General features: G+C 39.1%; 1 protein-coding gene across 1 annotated transcript in view; it reads right to left on the bottom strand.

Annotated features, from left to right (window-relative positions):
• CDH11 (cadherin 11) overlaps positions 1–20,353 on the bottom strand; it is an 82,231-nt gene extending 61,878 nt beyond the window's left edge. The window contains exon 1 of the mRNA XM_005152165.2: positions 20,038–20,353. The gene's annotated coding sequence lies outside the window, so the exon portion shown is untranslated. The remainder of the gene's footprint in view (positions 1–20,037) is intronic.
• Positions 20,354–25,605: the final 5,252 nt, after the last annotated feature.

The following is a 25,605-nucleotide window of genomic DNA, read 5'->3' as shown; positions in this document are numbered from 1 at the left end:
AGTAATCCAATCCTCTTCACTCAGCTTCCTTGCAGCAATCTATGGCCTCTTCAAGAGACTTCTAATACTGTTTGCTTCTGAGGATAAGATGCATATGATCTGCCTGTTTTAGTGTTTTGCATATCATTTAGTACTTCCAAAATTTTGAAGTACATAATTGTGCTTGAAAAAATTAGAATTGCAGTTTAAAAAAAAAAAATAAATAAGGGGAATCCCTGTAGTAAGTATCCTAGAAAATTTAAACTGAATACAATGGGTCAATTATCTGACCCATTGAAAGTAAGAAGTAAAACCTCATTGCAAGGAGTAAGAGAATGGGGAAAAAGAATCTGTGAAAGAACTGGCTGGATGGTCGCACTCAAAGAGTTGTGGTCAACGGTTCAATGTCCGGCTGGAGATCAGTAACGAGTGGTGTCCCTCAGGGATCGGTGTTGGGACTGGTCTTGTTTAATATCTTTGTCGCTGACATGCACAATGGAATTGAGTGTGCCCTCAGCAAGTTTGCCGATGACACCAAGCTGTGTGGTTCTGTTGATACGCTAGAGGGAAGGAATGCCATTCAGAGGGACCTTGACACACTTGTGAGGTAGGCTGATGCCAACTCATGAAGTTTAACCATGCCAAGTGCAAGGTCCTACACCTGGGTCAGAGCAATCCCAGGCACAGCTACAGGTTGGGAAAAAAGGAAATTCATGGTAGTCCTGCGGAGAAGGACTTGGGGGTGTTAGTCAATGAGAAAATGAACATGAGCCAACAGTGTGCACTCACAGCCCAGAAAGCCAACTGTGTCCTGGGCTGCATCAAGAGGAGCGTGACCAGCAGGTTGAAGGAGGTGATCCTGCCCCTCTACTCTGCTTTCGTGAGACCTCACTTGGAGTATTATGTGCAGTTCTGGTGTCCTCAACATAAAAAGGACATGGTACTGTTAGAACAAGTCCAGAGGAGGCCACGAGTATGATCATGGGACTGGAGCACCTCCCATATGAAAACAGGCTGAGAAAGTTGGTGCTGTTCAGCCTGGAGAAGAGAAGGCTGCGTGAAGACCTCATAGCAGCCTTCCAGTATTTGAAGGGGGCCTACAGGGATGCTGGTGAAGGACTATTCATTAGGGACTGTAGTGACAGGACAAGGGGTAACGGGTTGAAACTTAAACAGCAGAGGTTTAGACTGGATATAAGGAAGAAATTCTTCACTGTGCGGGTGGTGAGGCACTGGAATGGGTTGCCCGGGGAGGTGGTGAATGCTCCATCCCTGGCAGCATTCAAGACCAGGTTGGATGAAGCCTTGGGTGATATGGTTTAGTGTGAGGTGTTGCTGCCCATGGCATGGGGGTTGGAACTAGATGATCTTGAGGTCCTTTCCAGTCCTAACTGATGATTCTATATTAATAAGTTTAAGTATGGGCAATAGACATGGGTTAAAAGAAGGATCCAGGCACTTAAAAAATTAAAAACTAAGCAATATATGGGTGAAAGTCAAGAATAAGAATTAATTTTATCTCTGTCTTCTTTAATGCAAGAGGAATAAAAAGAAATTTATTTTGACAGAGTGCATATGCAGCAAAGAAGATCCATGTTCTTCCTGGCTCAGGCACTGCTTAATCTACCTTTTATCTCAGCTCTCACAACGAAGCACATGAACATAGCACACTGCAGAATAAAACCTAACATGAAACAGAAATTTTAAGTACAAAACTTCCATGATCTTTTTCTTTGCCTGTAATTGAGCATGTTAATCCATCCTCAAAACCATTGACGACTTCCACACAAATACGTGCTGAGATCCCTTAGATATTCAGGAATATATAGAGTTGTTTATCATCCCTTATCACAATGCTATACCCTACCCAAAATTCACTTCAGAAAAGAGGAAACAATAAACTGATGTCGGCGATACTCATGTGTTAGTTATATTTGAAGTCAAGGGTCCATTTCCTCACAAACATTAAGATATCATAAATTTCATGGAAAAATTCTTTGGAAATTTCTTTAAGAAGCACTGGTGCATATCCTGTGTTCAGTGACATAAAGGAAAACAGAAATAATTATCCTGTGAGCATGGAGTCAGTGCAGTGTAAAAAAGATGCCAAAAATTCCAATGCTGTCATTAACTTCTGCTGCCTGTTTGTCATCTGAGAGTGTAGGACAACCCATCAGCCTGTACTGGTAGATGGGGAGATGAGAACATACCTGTACACAGCAGGATATTTATAAAATCTATCAGCCAGGGAAAAAATAAATAAATAAATAAATTGCCTCACAAAGAGTTATAGTGCTTATTTCAGTTACATGATATTTCATTTTTCCTCTAGAGCTGGCAATGTCATATTGCTGATATTTCCATGATTTAAAACAAGTTTCCAAAAACATATTAAATACTGAAGTTTTGTATAGCCCTTGAATTGAAACAGGATCAAGGAGGTAAAGAAACACTAAATTAGCGAACTATTTTGTCTATTTGAAGCTGATCTATTTCCTTTGAAAGCTGTCAAAATTACTATTTTTAGCTTTGTCTAAAGAACTGTGCAAATATTAGCACTTAAAACAAGGAACGTCTGCTCTCACTTCTGTGTTATGATGCAAATAAGCAAAGAAATTGCTTCTATGCACACATAAAAAAAGAGAGGAGCACCAGATATTTTTAGTCTCTAACTCCAGCCACCTCAGGCGGGCAAAGCAGAAACACTTTTGAAAAGTGCATCTACTCACAAGCACTATCATGTGTTGTAGCATGTAGGTTTCAGCACATACCATAGTAAACCGAAGACACGCAGTACAAGACCAAAAATCTAAAAGTATAATGTGCCATAACAGCAGAGGTTGAGAAATCAAAAGGTTTCACCATTGTCATATGTCCTGGAAGAGGAACATATTTGTTATATAAAAGCCCCAGATGATACTATAAAAAAAAATGCCAAGTTACAGAAGAAAAAGAGTACAAATTGAAAAAGAATCAGAGGAAGTCTGATCTGAACCTCCCTAAGTCCTGCCCAAACCACAACATCTAAGAGAAAGATGAACCCTTCCCTTCTCCTGCCTGGATGCCAAACAATCCCTCAGGGAGTAAGAAGGGAAGCACCAGTGGTATTTTAATTACTGCAATTTAACGCATTTCTCTAGTCAGCTATAGCCTTTTCAAACAAAGCTAAGTTATTGAGTTGATAACGAAACTGCATTTTGGTTTGAAGAAAAATAGTGTTCCTGTTTATTTGTAGCACCATAGTATTTATAATAATTATATTTATCTGATATTTCAACTAAGCAATGATTTTATTTATTTTATTTTATTATTTTATATTTTATTTTTTATTTTATTTTATTCTACTGGCTAGCCAAGTTCTGTAACCATATGAAGACACAACTTCTTAAACTTCTAAAATATTTTAACTTTATCTGATTTCTCTTTCATCTCTCATACTGAGCTGTAAACCACATTTTTCTTATTTATAAAGAGTGCCACAAACACAGATTTCAGCTGAAGTCTGATCTACATGACAGCTGCTGAAGCCACAGACAAGAAAAACTGTGTATCAAATTGAATGAAGCAGGATATAAACAATAGCACCGAAGTAGTAGGTGCACTGCTGAATATCACGTCAGCAGAGCTGGTTAAGATATATGGCTTTGACTACTGTATTTTACTCCCATGGCAACAGCAGATTGAGTGTACCTCTGTTTAGGCTTCAGCAGGTCTTACTCTCCTAGAAAGCTCAAAGCATCAGGACTGAGCCAACTCTGAGGTGCTATTGAATAAAGTAAAATTTCCCAAACTGAACTCAGGAGTTTATTTCGTCTGTGTTAGATGTAAACATAGCACTTCACTTGGTTTAATTAACCTCCCTATGCAACTCCCTAGAGAAGCATGAACTGGCATTGCATCTAGTTCTTTATATATTTCCACCTTCCCCCTTTTCTTCTTGGGCCTTCAGGAACATCCGTTCTCACCCATGCAGGCTGGCAGGCTCCCCCCAGATGGCCAAGAGAACCTCTAACAAAGAACAGTTTTCATACCATTTCCAGCTGGCATTTTTTCAGCTGATGCTTAATCAACAGCAAGATGTGCTGATGCTTCCAAACATCAGAGTCCAAAACCAGGTGTGGGTCAAGCAAGATTTCAATATGACAAGAATATTCTGCAAAGCTCACAAAATCAGCGTGGGGTTCATACAATTGTCTCACACTGTTCACTGAAAGGAAGTAGTTTAAAAGCTGTAGCACATTCCTTCACTATTTTACAGTCATACAGAAAGATTCCACTAGAACAATATGAATACTGAGCATCAGCATTATTTATCTCAGAGAACACGACTGGGCAAACAGGTAACACTTATTACTTTAGTTGCCTTTGCTACATCCATCTATCTGTAAACCTTCCCCTCTCAACAGTTCCTTGCAGATTTTTAGACAATATTCAGTGGATGTGGGGAAATCATGGGAAAACAGGTAAGAAAGTAAAAGGATGGAAGGTGGCAAAAGAATCCTCTCTCAAAGGAGCTTTGATAGCAGAAGGAGATGGCGTTTAAGGACTGTGCAGCCCATATGGTAACTTCTGTGAAAAGATATAAAAAAAAACCAAAGAAAATTAAAACCAAAACCAAACCAACCCAAAAAGTGGACAGTGTTAGAGCTTCATAATCACTTTAACAGGCCCTTTTATTGGTGAGCTCAGCTACAGAATTAGTCTCCTCTTACTCTGAATCTCTCTCAAAGTTTAACTGGCTTTATGTTTCTCTTTTGCACCTCTATAAATCTACTAAGCATAATCTTATTGTCTATGTATTAATCTTAGAACTTCAGTAATGCGAATTTATAGTCTCTTCTACGTATGCAGCTGTTGCAGCTACATTGACATAACACTGTTTAGAAGTATTTGGCACATGTTTGATGTTCACATCGCTGTATAAACTGAAGTTTCATTCCAGCTTCATACAGAGATCAAAAAATTCACAAATGTCAGATTTGTGTCTGCTTCGATACTTATATAACTTGAAAATACAAGTCATCATGCATGTAATACACCCACATGTCCTTTTCTTAGCATGGACTAAAATATAGTTCAAATACAATACACTGACGATTTTAAACTTTTAACATCAGATCAGTGATTTAATTATGTATTAATAAAATTATGTTTATGAAGTTTTCAGTAGAGGACAAACATGTGCCCATATAACCTCTTACTGAAAACATGACCCTCAACATCTAACTGCATACTGCAGTACTGTTTAGAGGTTCTACACACTTTTTCTTTGATCAAAGACAGACAAATCTTGTATGACCTGAATTTCTCTACATGCTAGCACATGGAATATATTTGTTTATTCTGTTGCATTATGAGACAGTACAATATAATAAAAATAAAAGTATATTCCTACATTTTAGTCTGAATATCCTCTGATGCATGTCTCATAGAACTCAGTCATTCAAAGATCTAAATGATAAACCTTATACTATGTTAGTTCTGTGACGCTCCATAGAAGACCTATATATCTAAACCACTGGATGACTTGCGTTGCTTATTTAGAAAGTATTTTGAACTGCTATAAATGTTATCAAAATTCTCTGTTTTTTTTTATCTGTTTACTAAAACAATGTCATATTAAAAATATCTCGTTAAACATTTTTCTTTTCATAAAGCAAAGGTTGCCCATAGCAGGCAACAATCAATGTTGAAATTTACATTTACAGTATTTAACTTCCTAGCTGCTTTTTACTCCCTAACAGGTGGAAAAAAAAAAATCATAGAATAGATTCTCTACAGTAATTGCCACTAAACAAGCAAAAAAGGAACCTTTCCATTCAATCTGTAAATGTCTGTCTTTGGTATACAGGGATAGTCCATACCACAGTGGTTTTTTTAACAGTTTTCTCCCAAAATCAGGAAACAGTCCTGTTTCCAATTCTTTCCCTTAGGTTAGAACCTCTCATCTTTCCATATGACATTTTATTAACTTATTTTTCTAAGAATCTGTCTCCTTAATAAATGTCTTATGGAACTCAAATTTAACAGGTTTATAGAAAATAAGATATAAACAAAATTGCAGAGGTGGGTATGGGGAAAGAAGGGATATTTCAGCAAGATGCAGCCTACTGTGTAAATTTGTCACCACACGCCATACATAATAAATAAACCTTGTGCTCTTAACACTTTGATTATAGACTATGCAGACAATGCAAATTAAAATTCCTGCCGCTCTATAAATGCAATGAGAGAAAATTATGTAAATTTTAACACATTGGATTGATTTGGTTGGAATGAAACCTGTTCCACTTGATGTTTCAGGGGAAGAGCCACAATTACAATGATTGAGAAAGTACAGTGTTAATGAAGTGTGTTATTGCTAATCAATTCCTCCTCCTCTGGTAATGGCACAGGCATGTGCACAGTCACTACATCATTCACTGGCAAATGTAACCACTCACATCACCATATAGTTTATATGCCAGAAATTAAGACTTCTATAAACTCACATATATGATTCTGTTTGTCATCAGCAATTTCACAGTAGAACTGTGATAGACATTGAGGGTGAGTGTTCTCATATGTGCATAGATATACACACACATAATGTTGTGTGTGCGTGTACGTATATGTATACATATATATACACACACGCACACAAATAAGAGCACCTTTTTGGCAATACTACCTGGCCAACTATAATACTGGTGTTGTGAATGCTACGGTATCACTGGTGTGATACCAGTCAAATATCTTCACCTGGAATTAAGTAATCACCCTTCTGCTGTCTGATCTCTTGGGAAATATGGAATGAGATTATCACATAGTAAAGGTCTGAACATGTTAATTGAAATTAAAAGCTAGGTCTTTCAAGCTTAAAACACAGTTTTCTGTCCATTGTCATGGTGGTTTTAAAAGTTTGACAAAAACAGTGTTTTCTTCCAACAACAGGGTTACCTAGGAATTATGATAGAAATTTGGAATGTCTTTACAAAAATAAGTATAGTTGATTTCATTCTATAACCTTGATGTAAGGAACTGTAGTGCATGTAGCTAATAGAACAGTTTTGCAGCTAGCTGATATGTGAAGTAGACTGTACCTTCTTCACAGAAAGCAGAGGAGCATGTCTTACCACGCATCATGTCACCATTTAAAAGAAAATACTTTGTAGAGCTCCTCACCAGTACGATAATGAATTACGCATTGCTAATCTTGTCTTAATTATTTATTGTCTTTATGAGATAATTATATTATTTATCACAATTTTGCAGTCCTTTTCTTCTATAAAAATTTCTATGTAATTTTTTAAGAAAACTTTTCATTTGCAAAAGGATTTTCTGTATTAGAAGTTTCACAGGTATATATATATTTCTCATTTCACAGGTAAATAGGAAAAGGTGGGATGAGCCAACCTCTATTATTTTCTTTCTAACCTCCATATTATTCTCAGAAACATTTGTCACCACATGTAGCAACTGCATTTGTTTCCTGTCTCTTCTGACTGTCTCCTACTAATTTATTTCTGTTCCTGCTAATATGTAAGGAAGCAGTCTGCACAAAGACAGCTCCCTGGCTTCAGTAGCTTTTTGACATACAGTATTGTTGCAGGTCATAACAGATACATATTCAGGATAACATAGGCAATGTAAGAGCTTTTACATGGGAATGACATAACAGATAAACATACAATACACACAGAATGTGGCACCATAAGAAATTTTAGTACATGTTATGTTTAGTTTATGTTTGGTCCATGAACATGTTAAAAAGAGGAGTCAGGTCCCAGCTGTGAACGGAAATCTGGCAGACCAAATGAAGAAATATAGAAATAAAAATACAAGGGAAAGATACAAAAGAATCAATCTTTCTCTGAAATAAAGTGTCATTTATTTTTGCAGGCTGAGAATCCATTCTTGTATCAGCATGCACATCTCCACTATGTTTGGGGTTTTAAATTTGCCAACCAATTTTTACTTCATTAATCCTCAACTAATGCAACTGCCACCAATGGTGAGAAGCACAGACAGCCCTTGGGACTGAATACTGTTCTTTCAGATCATAGGCTTCCCTCGCCACCCTGAATTTATACTGACTTTTGGCTGGGGCTGCTGGAAGAATTAGCTATGAAAGCTCTCCTCCAAATTAGGGTGCACAGTCTACATCACACTGCTAATTTGAATCTCAAAGCATGACTGGTCAAAGACAGAGTTTGGCAAACAGATATTTGCAAAACAAAGCACAAAAACTCAGGTAAAACTGAGAAGCAGGAAAACCAATGTCAGCAAGTGAAGTTACAGGAGTGGGAGCTAAGTGTTTTAGTTTGCAAGATTTGATACAGATGTTTAGTTGATATAAAATAAACACAAAGAATCACAGTGGTAAATATCTCACCCTACAGGAATCAGCTTAATTTCTAGCTCACAAAGATCCTAAAAAACTGAATCTCTCCGCGCTAGCTTTTGCTTGAATTCTGTGACTTCAGACTGCTTTGTTTATAGCGAAAAGCTCTCTTTGATGTTGGAATATTAGAAGGAGTGAAACAATAAATTTCCTATATTCTAATATCCAGACATCCTGAGCTTGTTCAAGGACCCCTTGATTCATGAAGGCAAATAATTAAATTACCTGAGCTTTGATCAACAAGTTGCTGCAGCACTTTTTTGATGTAGAATGTGGCTGTTTGAAGCTCCAAACAGATAACTAGCCCATATGGTTTTTAATCTTTTGCCACTAGCAGCAGATTTTATGCAATGTTCTGGCATTTCAAAGTGAGCACCTCAATATCATTTGGGGATGCTGCTCCAATAGGAGTACAATAGGTATACTAGGCCCAATAGGATCCTTACACCACAGACTTGATGCTAAATTCATTGAAAGATTAAAACTCCCTCCCTAAACAAGCTGAACTTATTTTTCTGTCAAGTTAACTTGACTTAATATTATGCTTTGAAAGCTGCTCTTTAGATAGCATGTCACTGAGACATATAAGCATATTTCTGAGAAGCAAGGAGGCTTGCCTTTGCAATACAAGTTTTCATCATGTTCCATGTTTTCCAACTATTTCCCCTAAAAGAAACCCGAGTGGGCACACACTCATCTAGCCAGGTGAAAGGACACTTTTTAAACAGGGAAAACAAATGGATAGATTTAAGTCTTTCATTCTTTTCTCTCCTCAAATGCAAGCACCTGGATGAAGTCCTTAAGTCATTAAGAAGTCAAAGTCCAAGTGAACAGAAACTAGATTTCAGTGCAGATGCTGTCCTCTCAGCTGATCTGTAATTTTGAACATGACTACTGAAAGAATTACTTTCCATAAATGAAGAATTGGGCTCTCTTCATTCATTCTAGGATTCTTTCAGGAAGTGAGTAGGTTACTAAAACAAGCAGCATGATTAGAAGACATAATTAATGTATAGGGATCTTTTACTCACTTCCCTATACAGCTTCAACAACATTGCTATATATATATATATATATATATATATACCCCTAATTTTAGCAACAGTTCCATGGATTATGGAAATGACCTCACCAGACTACTGAGAAGTGGGAAAAGCAGTTTCACAACAGGACATTTTCTGGCTTCATTCATGGTAGAAAGGCATCTGTCCTTCAAAGCACAGCTGCAGAAAGGGATTCATGTTGTTCAGACTGACATCTCAATTCATAAGGATACAGGCTTAGGAAAGCACAATGAATATGCCTGGTTTTCTATAGATAATAGACAAATTATTTTGGTGCATAAGGATGTAGACAGAAATCATGTCTTTACATTTAAAACACTTGATATGTTATTCAAAAGTTGGTATGTTTCTAACTTGTTGAAAAATAAATCCTGGGGTTTTTTAGAAAGCCCAAAGAGGAAATGCGTATAATCAATTAGTAAGAACGAAAAAGGAAGTTAAGATGTATACAATTTAATATTTTTTCCATTAAGTTAGGGGAGCTGCATATATAACTAACATGTGAAACAGGAAACTGTCATATCTGACTCAAAACACTCCTTGTAACATTGAAGAGCCTGAAAGGAGGAGCTGCTGAACTTAAATTCAAGAAGCAATTAGCATTTGTTAACTCAAAGTAATAAAATGCCCAAAGCATTTATGGGTTAAATAAAGTATATGTTTAAGCACATGGAAACAGTTAAAACACAAGCATTTGTGCAGTTTATTTTGAATTATTTCATTTCAACTAAAAATGAATTTAGTTTCCAGATGGGGTAAACCTCTGGGCAAAAAAATTCTTGACTCTCCTCCAGCAGGCAAACTGATTTAACACCGATGGAAAAGTCTTTTGTACATATTCTTAATTTCATTTACATCACTTTCTTTTCCTGATAAAGTATCAATAACTTCCCTTTTATTTATTTTTTTTTTTTTGCAAAACCTAAGCAAAAGTTCAGTTTTTGGTATTTCTCACATTATGTACAGCTTTCAAGAAATAACTTGCTAGTCATTCATTTTTGAGGAAAATATAAGGGCTAAGCTGTTCCACAGGGTGTATATAGTGATGGAAACAGGTTTAACAGCTGTGAGAACAAAATACAGATTTGCACTCAGTCCCATCAGTAATGAGATACATGTACACAATCTGGTTCAAGTCTGCTGCAGAGGATAGCCTACAAAATCTTATGAAGGCAGTAATTACAGCTAGCATACTTTCTGACCTCTAACTCATCACAAAAAAATCCAAGGTCATGACAACGAGCAACTGTCAAATCTTGGTAAGTATCAGAGCTGGCACTTTCTCTATAGACTTGATTATTTCAGCCAAACTCATCTCTTGTTCAATTTGATTGGATAATTAAACAAATATTAGTGCAATTTCCTACATATGGTGTTGGATTTAGAGCATTCTTAATGCTAGTAGGACTAAAAGCTGGCTTAGCCTTGAAATGTACACCTCCATGTAAACTCTGTTGAAAAACATGAGTTAATATAGTCGCCAAAAATCCTTTAAATATACATATCAAGGATTTTGTTTAGTAACACCATGTCTATTAGTAACCCCACAGACTCCAGTTCCTCTGGTTTGTATCAGACTGACTAGACAGAATTTCAAACAGTAAAGTGAAAAGATCAGTTAAAGAGTTTAAACTTCTCTACTCACAGAAGTCATTGAAAAAAGTCTGCTAACAACGATAACAAAATTCTGAGCATATATTAAATAAGGTGAATGTTTAGCTAGCTTCCTAAATCTACAAATACATACTGAAGGTCAAAATAAGATGGCTGTGCCTTGAGCAACCTGGTCTAGTGGAAGATGTCCCTGCCCATGGCAGGTGAGTTTGAACTAGATGATCTTTGAGGTCCCTTTCAAACCTATTACTTCTGTGATTCTATGATTCAATGTCAACTCAATGCCACTCAAAAATAATAGACTTTTATAATGTGACTTTCGATTTTCATAATGTGTTTTGACTGCTTCTTTAAAACCCAAGGCCAGAAGCCACTTACTCACTAATTTGTAATGCTATAGAATCACAGCATTTCACTGCAGCACTGCAGCATGGAGTAAATCTTTGCATCATCTTTTTCAATGGAGTTCATCATGTTCTAGTTATATGTGACATCCGTATACTGTATATAAATGGTCTAGGGAGGCAGTAAGGCTAGTTTCCATTTCTTTTTTCATGGTATTGCTTAATTTGGGCAATAACTATATTGGCACTAACTAAATAAACTTATTGTTCATTTCACACAAATATCACCTTATTTAAATGTGGACTTTTCTTTGTTTTGAATATATAGGAAGCCATTGAACAGACCAAGAATAAGTTTTTATCATATCCCAGTAGTTTGGCATACATAGCCAAATACAAAGAAAGTAAGACTTCTGCTTATGGATCCAAAAAACTAAGTAAGTAACATTCACAGAGGGTAACGGCATTACATGATTGCAATGATTACACTGCAGCCTAGGAATGAGAAGCCCTTGTTTAGTTCAGGTAGATGTAATTGTTAAAGGAAAAGCCATGTGTCGTTTAGCCTGACCCAATCATAAAAGAATATCTCCACATTTGAGGATACGTAGCAATGGCTGAGTAAAGAAAAAATATGAAAATAGAAAAGTCCATTATACCTGATAAAATGGAGGTTATGGAGGGTAGAACAAAGTTCACCTTGAAAAGTGGGAAACTGTGAAGGTGAAAAGTTCACTGAATATTAGATTTTCATGGTAGAGGGGAGCAGATGCTAATAAAGTAAGGCACAAGAAATATCGTCTAAACATAAGCAGTTTCAGTGACCTCAGGATGATGATGCAGAAATCTAAGAAGCCAACAACTATGCCTAGGAGCACAGTCTCTAAGTTACCAAGGTCTCATAGACAGTAACCTTGACTACTGTACATGTTTTGTTTTAATACAGATCATGGAGATACCCCAATTAGCTCTGAAGTCTCCAAATCAACTTTGTATAGATCAGTGGACTGTGAACTGCAGTACGGGATTGTGCATCACTGGGGAATGGATAGTCTTAAGCTAGCTTCACTACAGTATAGGCAAAGACTGCACCACAGAAAACCACATACTAGAGATCTCTAAGAAGATTGTTAAATTTAGTACTTGAACCATGACTACATACTCATACTTTATGAACACTTTTTTTTCCCCACATAAATATTGCAAATTTCACAATTTTAAGGACAGAAAGAACTATAATGCCCCTCCTAAATCTGACCTACAGTCACTTGGTATTGCTACCTAAATCAGCCTTTTTGTGTGTAAATGATAAATTGTTTGTATGTAAATGTCAATGCCTGCTATGTTTTCTTCTTGTTTTAGAAAAAAAAAAAAAAAAGCTATGTAAATTGCCACTGTGCTAAAAAGAATTTAAATGCATACTAATCAGACACATTCTCTGAGCTATACCAGCTATAACTAAAACTGTAACAAATAAAAAGGAAACAATCAGTGGTGGACTCTTTTGTTTATTTGAATCACAGCCCCAAATAAAATTATTCAATTGCTTTTCAAAATTTTGGAACCTCTTATGTCTGGAGAAATTAGGTTTGGATCTGAATGAACAGTAGCTTTCACTAATGTGAAATATTGAGGATTTTCACTGGAATTTTAATTGCAAGAAAAATATGCTGAAAAAAAATGGCAAGAAGATGTTTAAGCATTTCTGTTCACTGTGTGCATTGGATAAATATTTGAGTCCTTTCTCAGTTACATCAGTTTGGTAATCTCTGTGGTTCATGCAGTATGAGACCTGAGGTTTTGAGCACTATGCCTTATACACACTGAATTAACCTGGCAGCATTCAATGGCTTTAATACTGGTCATTCCTCCGAAAAAGCTTACAATCATTTCTGCATTGACCAGAAAGTACCCTGTGATGAAGAAATGCACTAAAACCTTGTCTTGAATGGTGATCTAAAATGAACTGTGTGATACTTCAAAACACCTAACTATATCAATATGTGGTCAAGTCAGCTGAAAGAGATGTCTGCTTGTCAGAAGACCTGTTCTGAAAGGACAAGATTTAATCCAAAAATTTCAAGTATGTTTCTGAGTGCTAACGAGACTAGGTTTTTATTTTGAAAATACTATCCAAAGTCCTATGTTTAGCTCAGGATTTCATGCAGATAAAATGATTTCCAAGATTTTGGTACAAACCTTTTGTCAATTTTGTCAAAGAATTTAAATTTGCATTTTTTAAACCTGTTGCTTCAATTAAACTTTTTCACTAACACACAAAATTAATTTTAACTATATAAATGAAAATATACATAAATGTGCATGAAATACACGTAAGGTAGAGGCAGATCCGTAATGTTATATAACTCTTAACTGAGAATCCTTGTCTGGGGGCTGGTGTAGTTACAGGTGTTCTGCTCTGGTAATTAAAATGCATTTATTTTTGGCTCAAACACCATCTAACTTTGCACAAACTGTATTTCTTTTGTTTGCCTTACAGTATCTACATATAAAAAAAGCAGACAGAAGTTGATAAAAGATGAAAGCAGTAATTCGGTTATTCGTTTAGCAGCCAAGATCTTTGAGATAATTACTTTAAATCAAGAAGGGACAGACCATTTAAATTTGTGACTTAATGCCGACACATGCATATATTAATAAAACAGTTAACATTAATGGAAATAGGGTTTAGTCTCCTGATTCAAATAGAGCTATCATTTCTGGTTTATACTGAACTAATGACTTATCCTTGGCAGAATAATATGCATGCATGTATTTAACTATTTAACTTAACCACTGAGACCAATTAATATGTTTCTGAAGTTTTATTTTACTTAAATATATATATATATATATATCAGAAGCCTCACTGGGATAAAATTATGTTGAACCAGAGTTTATATGGCACTGGCTTATTCTTAAACATAATACTTCCACATGGAATATCTGATGATTGTACTTTATAAAAGGAAGAGTGCTGAAATGCAGCACAGAAGATGGAGCTCTGCAATGGGATTGACATCAAGTTAAGGAACTTGTTAGTATACCAAACTAGCACAAACCCTGTGCAATTAGGAGCTTATGTGAAAAGAATAACCCCACACACAGGCATATAAGCCAGGCTGTTTCCAAGCTATGAAGTACTGCTGATGTGTGCTGGTAGGACAGTAAAACCTGTTGCACAATTCAAACATAAGGGAGCTTAATGTGGTACTATGAAGCTCATAAACATGGAAATTCTGTGAATTGTATTTTAAAGGGTTACTGAACAGAAGTTCTTCTGCTCATCACTCTGATCTTTGCCTGTGTGGGCCAATGTGTTCACAGCATTACTGGGAGCTCTGGAACAGTGTCAAACCATACCAACACAATTAAAGAAAAGCTTAAGTGTAATTACTGAGTAGATGGGTACTCTCTACAGCATACATTCATGTATCAAAGTTCTGTTCAGTCTTGACAGCTTTATAATCCTTCATGACCCACAACTGCATTTTATGTTAATTTATCTACAATGTGGCTACAGTGTATCTGTAGATGAACAATTAAATGATCATTTGAACCTATTGCTTCATTGTTCACCAATCACTCTAGAAAATCCTGGCTACTCTTTTATATTCAGTTCCCTAGTCCTTTTCTTTCAATCCATTTACATTGATTTCTACTACTCCAACTCTGCCTGCCATTGTATTACAATTAAGAGTTCAGATGAGCAGTTGCTGATGCAAAAGGGGAAGGGTTTCTACTCATTTTGGAGAAAACACAAAACTCCTTAGAATTTGCTTAAGCCAGCACTTTAAAATTGAAGAGATAAATTATGGTTCATGGAGCGCACAGAGCTCAGTGGGACTGGGATGCCAGAAAACCACTGCACCACCCAAGCAGTTATGGAAGAAAGCCTCATGTCTTTGTCAAGCAAAATTAACCATAATGTCACCTTCCCCACAGACACTGCTCAGCAGCAGGCCTGGCTGCTCCAGATATTTGCCTCTGAATTCTTGCTGGCTTGCAAGGCACCGCTAATGTCCCAGCCATGCATAATGTTCCCTGGGGAGCCTTGAACAGGACTGCCAGCTCTAACTTTTGCATCCACCTTGGGCAAATCTAACAGTTTGAGGGATGCTCCCTGCCCTGGAGCACAGAGAATGCAGCTAAGGAGTCTTGGACTGCTCTTTGTACCACAGTGTTCCCCAGCAAAGCAGTGCTCATTTTCCAGTGCAGTAGCTGATCTCTCACCAAGAGTTGTTACTTTATGATAAGTCTTAATTACGATCCTAAATCCTGTGATTGACAGAAACTTATACAACTATTAACAGCACTGTGTTGCCCATCTTTGGCATCGATGTTATAGACAACATCTATTAGACACATTAGTTTCTCTGGCTGCGTATCTGCCAGAGATACAAAACAATATTATAACACTCTGCACTCTATTACTTACAGTAGATATTTCTCATACACAGGAATTCAACTAGTCTATGAGTTAAATCAAAAATCTGTGCAGTCAGGCATCCTGCCCTTAGCAGTAGCCCAAAGCAGATGTCTAAGGAAGAACATCAGAAGAGGACAGGTGGAAATGAGACTCCTTCCAAGCCTGCAACTATTTAACATGTAAAGTGTCACGTATGTCCTTTTTGGTCAGAATTTCCAAGGACAGGTTGTAACATCTTTTCTGTTCCAAGGTGCTACAGGTTATATAGAAATGATTTGGACCAGTATGCTTTTTTCAGTTCGTCAGTTCTAAGTTCCACTAACCTAGATGTCAGTGTATGGGCAAAATTAGACCAATTTGGCTTGATATTTTGGATTTCTTTTTTTTTCTTTCAAGGACGTCTTTATAAGACCTATCAAGCATAACAGTATTTCGAAAGACGTATTTTTTGTTTTGACATATAGTTTCTGTCTTTAAACTCTTTCTCTTGGCATAGCAGAAGCTGACACTGCCTTTGAACAAGGAAGAAAGAGATAGTAAACCCCTTACAAACCACTGCCACTGAGAACTGAGTGGTGGTTAGTTTAAAGATAGACTACAGCAGTGGCACTCTTCAGCTAACCTGAAGTTACAGGATTCCAAAACTCTGCAAGGCGGTAACACGACGCCGAAGGTAACGCGATCCACCGACTAGAACGATGCTAATCCTGACAAACTGCCCGAGCATTAGCCCGCACCACAGAGAGATTGAATCCCGTCTCCCCTGAGAGGGCCTGCGACGCTGGTGGCAACAAAACGGTTTTTCACAGCGCCCGAAGAAGCGGCGGGGCCGGCGGCGAAGAGCGTCAGTGCCCTCTAGTGATCGACCGGCCGCCACCTCGCCGAGCTCCGCAGAGCACCCCTCCGGTCCGCGGTAGCTACTCTCTCAGCCATTCGTCCGGCCGCCTTCAATGGACCCGTTGGGCAAAGCGGAGCCGTAGCAGTAAGCTCAACACCAGGAGAACGGCTTTCACTAACCCCGGCTCCCGAGTAAAAACCTCTCCGCTGGGAGCGCCGTGAGCAAATTTGCCACCTTTCGGTAGTATTTAAAATAATTCGAAAGTCCTGTCTTACACAGGAAAGGCGAATGAATGGGTTTACTAATCTGGCATAGTCAGGTTTGCACTTAAATAATTTCCCAGCCTAGGAGTATCAGAGTCTTCAGCATCATAACCCAAACACAGGACTACGTTTTCTCCTGAAATATTATAAAAGAGTTGTAGAGTACATGACCACATTGCTCCTTTTCTGATAAGAGATAAAGTAAAATATAAGGATATAACATGAAAAGACAATACTTCAGTGTAAAGTAGAACCTTTTAGTTCATATGGACAAAGTGCCTCATCCAAACTATGTTTAAATTTGTGGCCACCTTTCAATTGATATCCCAAAGCTTTGGCTTGGTCCCAACAAGGAACAATGAAAACTGAAGTGTTATTAGACAAAAAGGGAAGTATAGCATAGGAAATTATGCACAGATTTTTAGCTTAAAATGTTCACAGAAAAACTCAGGCACAAAACAAGTCTAGAAAGCATGTTGCTAAACTGCTTGGAATTAATTGTTTCCAGATGAGACCTCTGCTTCTCACACACTGAAGATATTTCGCTAAACACCCAGCTCACAAAATGGATTCAGAAATGATTAAGGATGTTCACCAAAAAGGGGAGACACTAGCCTCAAATTGGAATTAACTTTTAATTTTTATAATATCTGAGCTAGAAATAACTTCTACTTTGAAAATCATAGCAATAAAATATTTGTTTCACAAGTTAAGCTTTGGTTAGTTACAGCATCTACAGAAAACAATTGTTAGTCTACAGGAACTCCAAACTTTACATTTTTATTACATTAAGTATGTCAAATAATGGTGTCAGAATAACATATTAATTGAAGCTGAAATCACATGATAAATTTTAAAGCATTTGATCAGATAAATCACACAAGTCATCATAATCTTTGTAGTTTCCCCTCATTGTTATGCAGAAGAAAAATGGATTTAGTTGTCCCATCTCTCAATCAACCATTTTCACCATTTTCACATATATTTCCTTCTGAAACTGATGATGATAAATCGTAATGACTTATCCCATCTCTTGACATACCCTATTGTAGCAGCATTTCTGGAAATGAAGTAATCTACTCCCTAGTGATTTTTTTGGACAGGCAACACTTAAAATTTTAGCAAAGCTAAAGCTGATGTAGAGAAGTCTATAAATAGCATTCTCTGTCCATGCTCACTCTCTGATGCTCCAGTGCAAGGCTGAGGTGAAAAAAAACCCAAAACCATATCCTATTCCAGGGCCTAAGAACAAAGCCTACAGAAGAAAGATGTTTTGTAGGCAATTTTCCTGAAGAATTTCCGGTTGTTTTATTGAAGATGTTGCTCTTAGTTCTTCTCCAAGAGGAGAGACACCTAGAAACTTCTATTTTCTAGAGTATAGTAGACTAAGAAATACGCTAGAAGAATGTTTTGCATGTTAAGGTATGAAGCTCAAATCAGACCTTCTGCTCTCTGTCTCTTTACGGTTCTTACTGCCCTCACCCAACAACATGAATTGCACCACTCAGCTATAAAAATGCTGTTCACAAGCAAACATCTGCAATTCCATTTCCATATACTTCTATATATCTCTCCATATAAAAACATGCAAAGGGCTAAGTACAATCATCGATTTGTGTTCCAAATCTCAGTGGACAGACCTGACTGAGGCAGATGTCAAATTAATTATTGCAGAACTCCTACACTGAAAGCAAATTTATTTATTGGCATACATTAGCCAGTATAGAAAAAGAACAAAGTACCTGGAGAAACACACAGATTTTGGAAACACTGAAGCAAGCATAAAAGCAATGAGGGGAAAAGAGATGGACATTCAGGAATGTCTGAGTGTGTGCTTCTCTACTTCTGAATCTGTTACTGATTTTCGCATTCAACAGTTTCATTATTAAACAATTAAAAATATTTAATTTCTTAATAGAGGGGTGCAGAGTCTGCAAAATGCTTTCTGTATCACCATCACAAATCAACAGGAAGAAAGTCTTTTCCAGTGAGTTTCTAGTCACTGGAATGTGAAAAAGAAATGAGCATTCTCCTTATAAAGAGCCAATTTCTGAATTAATGACCTCATTTACTAAAGAGGTTCCTTTGTCACAGATATCTCGGTAGGTAAATACTGTGTTACACAGCCACACTGTCCTTTGTAGCAGTGGTACAAAGAAGATCTCCTAGCATACACTGGTTCTCTCCTCGCTAAATGAATATTTAAAAGAGTAGACAATAAAGGGGGACTTCTGTAGAAGGTAAAGGCATTTGTATCATGATGTCAGACTGCTATATGTGCTCCCGAAGGACTGCACAGGAAGCACTTTTATTCTAAAAGTTAATGGTATTTATGGGGACCCGCAGCCTGATCTATTTTACCTTTCTTGGAGATGTGCTTATGCATGTGTCACCCAAGAGTCTAATGCTTTTTGGACTAGCCCGTATAAGAGACAGATACCATTTTGGTACCTTGTGAATAGTAAAGCACTTGAAAACCAGCAAGCAAAATAAAAATAAAGATAAAAGGAAACAAAAAAAAAAAAAACCAACCCACAACCCACGAAAAACCTCCATAACATATAAATCAAAGTCTTTCCCATTTTTTATTCCGGATAGAGCATCCTTCATTTCACGCACTCATAATTTCTGCATATCCATTTCATGCCTGGGAGCTACAGCGCGAGTAAAAGATTTCCATTTCGGGGGTTTCAATATCTGCTTATCCGGAGGAACATTTTAAAACGGACAAATGCTCGCCAGCCCCCTTCCCCGAGCAAAAACGGATTTTTTAAAAACAATGCTACCGTTTCCCACAGTGTTCCGTTTCAGCCTGTGGAGAGACCACCTCGTCTCTCTGCTTCCAGCCACAGCGGAGCCCGCACCCCCGGGGTCGGCACCAAGCACCCCGCCCCAGCCCCGCGGCTGCTGTTAAGTTTCGGCTGTGCACGCAGGCATCCTCCGCTCAGTCCTCTTGCTCTGAGCTGCAGCGAAGGACCATTTCCCCGCCGCCCCGCTCCTGCTCCTTGTCTTTCCTTTCGCTGCCGCCTCGCCAGGCAGAAGCTCTCCCAGCTCCCCCAAAATGAGTCTGGCGCCGGCGTGTCCCGCTGCTCCCCAGAGCTGCCGGCTGCTGCCGCCGCTTACCTGCCGGTCCAGCGGGGGCTGGCTGTTTCCCTTAGACACCTCCGGAGGAGAGAGAGGAGGCAAGTCCCATTCACAACTAGAAACTGAGCAGACACGGCAGCATCTTCAGCCTATTACACTCCACGGGCAGCGGCTGCTGAATGAGGCTCTGAGCTAGTGGCAGGAATTAGAAAGAGGGAGGGAGGGGAAAGGGGAAAGGAAAGGAGAGAGGGAGGGAGAGGGAGCAAGGGGGAGTGAAGCAAGATTAGAGGAAGGGAAAAGCTGGAGGCTGTTGCTTCTCTATTTTCTTCTCCCTTCCCCCCACCCCAAAGGAAAGCAGACCCCAGAGCCTGCCCTCCCCCAGGGCCCAGAGTCCCGTCTGCCCTCTGATGCCTGCGGGTGAGAAGCTGGGGTTGGGAGGGCAAGCAGAGTGGTTGAGGAGCCCTGGGTTCTCTCTGCACCCCCAAGTCCCGGCGATGAAGAGCGTTCGCCGTCCCCGCCCCACGAGCCGGTCCTGCACCACCGCTCACGGGCACCCACACACACGTCTGCGGGGACACGGGGACACGCGTCCTGCTGCCCGCGGGCTGCCGGCAGCAATGCCCAGTCCCTTTCCTGGCGCCACTTCTCTGCGGGGAGCTCAGGACCACCCCACGACGGCGGAGGCGCGGGGGGGGGCTGGAACCCCTACGAAAGCCCTGAGCACGGCAACCGGACCACCGCCGCTGCAGGAGTGCTCCTGCGCGGGGCTACCCCCACCGCGGAGCACCGTCAGGGACGCCGTCTGAGCTGCACAAACAGCAGGAGCGTTTTATACTGAATTCACTCCTGTTTCCTGTCATGAGCAGACATTTGTCCAGGGGCAAAAAAAAAAAAAAAAAAAAAAAAGGAGAGAGGAAAGGAAAAAAAAAAAAAAAAGAAAAGAAAAGAAAACCGAATAAGTTTCCCAGGCATTTCTGGACGTGGAAAATCCTGGTCGGGTGCAGCACAGAGGCCAGGCTTCTGCCCCAGCAGACTGCCCTACCACTTGGGTGGACGGGGTGATGCTTTCCTTTCCAAACACACCTGGCTCAGGGGCTACCATTCTGACTCTCCGTGTTTTCTTTACCTAAAGTGAAACCCTCAGCAAAAATTAATTCTGCGTCAGGGTTCAGCTCTATGAGCCCAGGGATAAGTGCCCTGAGTCAATGTACCTATCCAAATCCAGAAGCACCATGAAGTGCTCTCCTGTCATGCCCACACAGGCACACCTGAGCTCTCTAAGTCCCCTCTCACCCACCAGCTTTTCTCACAATGGCCAAGACCTGCATGCTCTAAGGTGGCTGTCTGCATAGTCAGTGCCATCTGCGGAGCTGTGGAGCACTGCGGAGAGAGCAAAGGATGCAGTGTGCAGCCCCTCAAAAATAAGGATTGCATTTACTGTTGGAAATAACTATGTGCTTCTTTGTCAAGATAATCTGCCCATCCTCAGGCAACCCACCCGACTGCTCATCTCCCACGCCACAAGACAGCACTCACACTGCTCTGTGACCACATCACTCAGCCCCAAAGAACAAGGCTTTTATATTCTGTGGTTAATTAGCTCTGCCAATAACTCCAGGCAAAGAAAAAAAAATAATTGGCACAAAAGCTGCCACTGTACAAACAAAGAATCTAGGAGGAGGAAAACCGATAAACAGTGCATTCTTGCAGGCCAAGGGACACCGAACTTAGCACAGCATGGTAGCAAGTCATAGAATCATAGAATAGTTCAGGTTGGAAAATACCTTCAAGCACATCAAGTCCAACTGTTAACATAGCACTGCCACATCCACCACTAAACCATGTCCCTAAGCACCACATCTACACATCTTTTAAACACCTCCAGGGATGGTGACTCAACCACTTCCCTGGGCAGCCTGTTCCAGTACTTGGCACTCCTTTAGGTGAAGAAATTTTTCCTAACATCCAGCCTAAACCTCCCCTGGCACAACTTGAGGCCATTTCCTCTTGTCTTATCACTTATTACTTGAGAGAAGGGCCTTACTCCTACCTTGCTACAATCTCTTTTCAGGCAATTGTAGAGCACAACAAGGTCTCCCCTTAGTCTCCTTTTCTCCAGCTAAACCACCCCAGTCCTGTCTGATGTCATCCCTAAGAAAATAGCATGAGTGCTCTGGCTACAGAACTGGGGGCCTTGGAGAATTTAAGACTAAAACATGCTTCAGAAAGCAGTTGAGAGTTCACAGTTTGATTCACAAATGTAGCAGGAAACGGTGTGTGTGTGCCATGAAGTGAAAGGGAACAGGGTGGAAGGGTTCTGAGGTGAATGCAGGGAAAAGTAACCCAGAACACTGAGCAGCACCCAGGTCCTCACCAGGATCCAGTGAGCTGAGCATAAGGCGAGCAATCAGCAGAGCAGCTCTGGTGTGGGCTTAGAGCTTGGAACAGGCATGGGAAAACAGTAAGCAAACTCAGAAACATGCTGGGCTGAGGTAAAAGCAGGAGGTAACAAGACCACTATTTAATTGGTATTGAAATACTAAGTGCGTCACTTAGATGGGATTAAGGCTGTGGTGCTAAGAAAACTACTTTTAGGAATGTTTTTTGATAGAAAATTCAAGGAGTAATAAATTGCCATCGAGAAATAAAATATGTAAAGGATCACTCCAGAATGTTTAGGGGGAGATGTAGCTGAGGAAGGAGGGTGATGTACATTAATTTTGAACAGTTTTGTCAAGAAATTGGGTTTGGAGAAAAAACGTGAGAGGAAGAGAAATGTGTCTCAAAATAGTTCCATATAGTCCCAGTCCAAGCATGTTGCCTTTAATGGACACTATCAATCTCCTGTGATGATAGCATGAGAATTACCATTTGTTTTCTTTATGGATACACTGCAGCAAACACTGCTTAGTGCATCTCTGCCAAAATTGCCACCAAGCTGAAGGCCAGAGCTGGGCAGTTGGCTGAGGATTTTTTCCCATTTTCCCTTCTCTTGCTGGCTTTAGCAGCACAATGGAGGGGATGACTTTTGTAATTCCCTTTTTTAAACTGCTGAGATCAGATTTTTTTGAATATAAAGGAAATGCAAAAGCAATTTCAATCTAATTATGCATATACAATAAGTACCCATAATATTCTCTAGTCAAAGAGAGTATTGATCTATAATGAAAGGTTTCATTAATTCCATTCAAGGAGGCACATTAACAAATGAGTGTAGTTACATCTGATCTGGTGAGTGGCTCGTTTCATCCCTTCCTTCTGTATTGAAATCTTGGTGGAAACAAATCAGATTGTAGTATTATTCTTCTCTCATTTGTTCATCTTCCTATAGGTTCTATAGATAAATAGTCCTTATCTGAAAACAAAATTACAGCAAATCTCCCGCTGAAACCTATGTGTTTGCACCTCTGGCTAACTCCCAAATCTGATCTCATTAATAACCACTGTGAAATTAATTTCACCTACCTTAAGCCATTTAAAATGGAGTATGTACGGCCCAGCACAAGCAATCCAGGAGGTTCCTCTATTGTGTGGAAGAAAACTTCCTCTTGCAAGTAATAGAGGGGCTGACAAAGAGAAGTGCCGTGCTTGACCTCATACTCACAAACAGAGAGGGGCTGGTGGGGAATGTGATGCTCCAAGGCAGCCTTGGCTGCAGTGATCATAAGATGGTCAAGGTTGAGGTCCTCAAGGCAGTGAGAAGGGCACGTAGCAAGTTCACTGCCCTGGACTTCAAGAGAGCAGACTTTGGCCTCTTCAGGAACCTGCTCAGTAAGGTTCCATGGGATAAAGCCTTAGAGGATAGGGAGGCCAAGAATGCAAGTTGATATTCAAGGATCACCTGCTCCAAGCTCAGGAACATTACATCCCACAAGGAAAAGAGGATAATCTATTGCAAATTTCTGCTTTGTAGACTTTCTACTGGTTGGTGATTCTTCATCTATGAAACATTAGGCTAGATGAATGGCATGTTGAAACCAATGTAAATTCAATGTGGACAGTATCAGATTGGGATAATCCCACAGAAATAATTGAGAATTTGGAGAACAAATTTGGGGGTTTTAGAATGAGTCTTAAGGTACTTAAAGGGTAAGCACCAGTGGTGTTCTGATTGACTTTAACTTCATAATGTAGACACCTACTATCATGAGAGCTTAAATCACCATGTTTTTTAACAACTTAATAAAACCATATTGAATTATGACAAGCTAAGGCTTACTTCAGTCTTCAGTGGTAACTTCACCAATTGTCTCCCTTCTGCTATTCATTTTTATACAACAAAGATTGTAGGTGGTAAGTTAATTACATGGATTTAGTGTAATTTCCCAAGTGGGAAATCTTAAACACAGTTGCCACCTCTCTTCACAAAATGTTAGATGCAAACCAAAAAAGCACACCTTAGCTATGCTACTGGCATGGAAGTCATGGCAGAGCAGCAGGGGAGTACTGCAGAGCCTAGAGTTAGCATTTACAGCTGTTTAAAACCTGGTGTCAGAATGAAATCAGTGTCACATAAACAAAGGAAGTTTATACATATTTTAAACATTATTTGGTTTTATATATCCATATATTTAGGTTAAGAACATCTGTGATAACAAAACTGAAAAACCTAAGAAAAGTCTTCTTTATCTACTGTAGACTTACAGAATCTAAAGTTTGTTAAAATTCTGCTCATTGCTGGGTAAGTTAACCCATTTATCATTTGCAAATAAGCTGGCTGATTTGTTTTCTAAGCATTTGAAGGGGTACATGCACTTCTAATTGAATCATTGTTCTAACAAACATTGCAACTGAGTTCATGAAATAAGCATCATCAGGTATAAGTTTGAGCCAGACATTTGTATTAGGGTGAATGAAAAAACTTGAACTGTGAACTCCAGAAACTGAACTCCAAAAAGCCTTTCACAATTTAAAAGAATTTATCAGTGTTTCACTTACTTAATAGTTTTGACATATCTATGCATAAGTATGAAAGAAGAAACTTCTTTCCATCTTTTGACCCTGTTTTCTCCATGCCCTAAAGGCCCAGGGCTTCCAGCAGACTCTCCTCCTTCTCTGCTACCTTTAACAGACCTGCAATTTCCTTCACTTTTCTTCTCACCTGGAAAGTATTAGGGACTTAAAAGGCACATGAACAGCATAGTGCTATCTGCAGGAGCTGGGAGTTCCGTGAGAAGCAAAAGAGGCAGTGAAAGAGAAGAGGTTTATAATAAGAGTATTCCACGTACTCTGAACAAGGCTTTTGTCCAAAATGCCCTTCAGTTTCAGTGTCATTTTGCTAGTGCAATAAAGTTTGATTCCCATGTGAAAATGTGAGGGTGAGCAGGATTGAAAGAGGAGAAAAAAATTGTTCTTAATGACTCTAAAAAAAAAAAAAGGAAAACTAATTAAGCCAATGTACCAGCACAGTGAGAAGACAAGTGTATAAGAAGAGTATAACTTAACAGAAGCATGTATCTTGTTTTACACAATGAAGAATGGACAGCTCAAAGCAGCTACAATCTAAAGCTGTTTTTTCCAATTACAAATTACCTGTAGAAATATAAGAATATAACAAGTGCGTACTTGAGAAAAAGGTTAAAAAAAAGCAAAACCACTGAGGTTAAA

The sequence above is a fragment of the Melopsittacus undulatus genome, chromosome Z (assembly GCF_012275295.1).
Source record: "Melopsittacus undulatus isolate bMelUnd1 chromosome Z, bMelUnd1.mat.Z, whole genome shotgun sequence".
Classification (NCBI taxonomy): Eukaryota; Metazoa; Chordata; class Aves; order Psittaciformes; family Psittaculidae; genus Melopsittacus; species Melopsittacus undulatus.
This window is presented reverse-complemented; position numbering and strand designations above follow the sequence as displayed.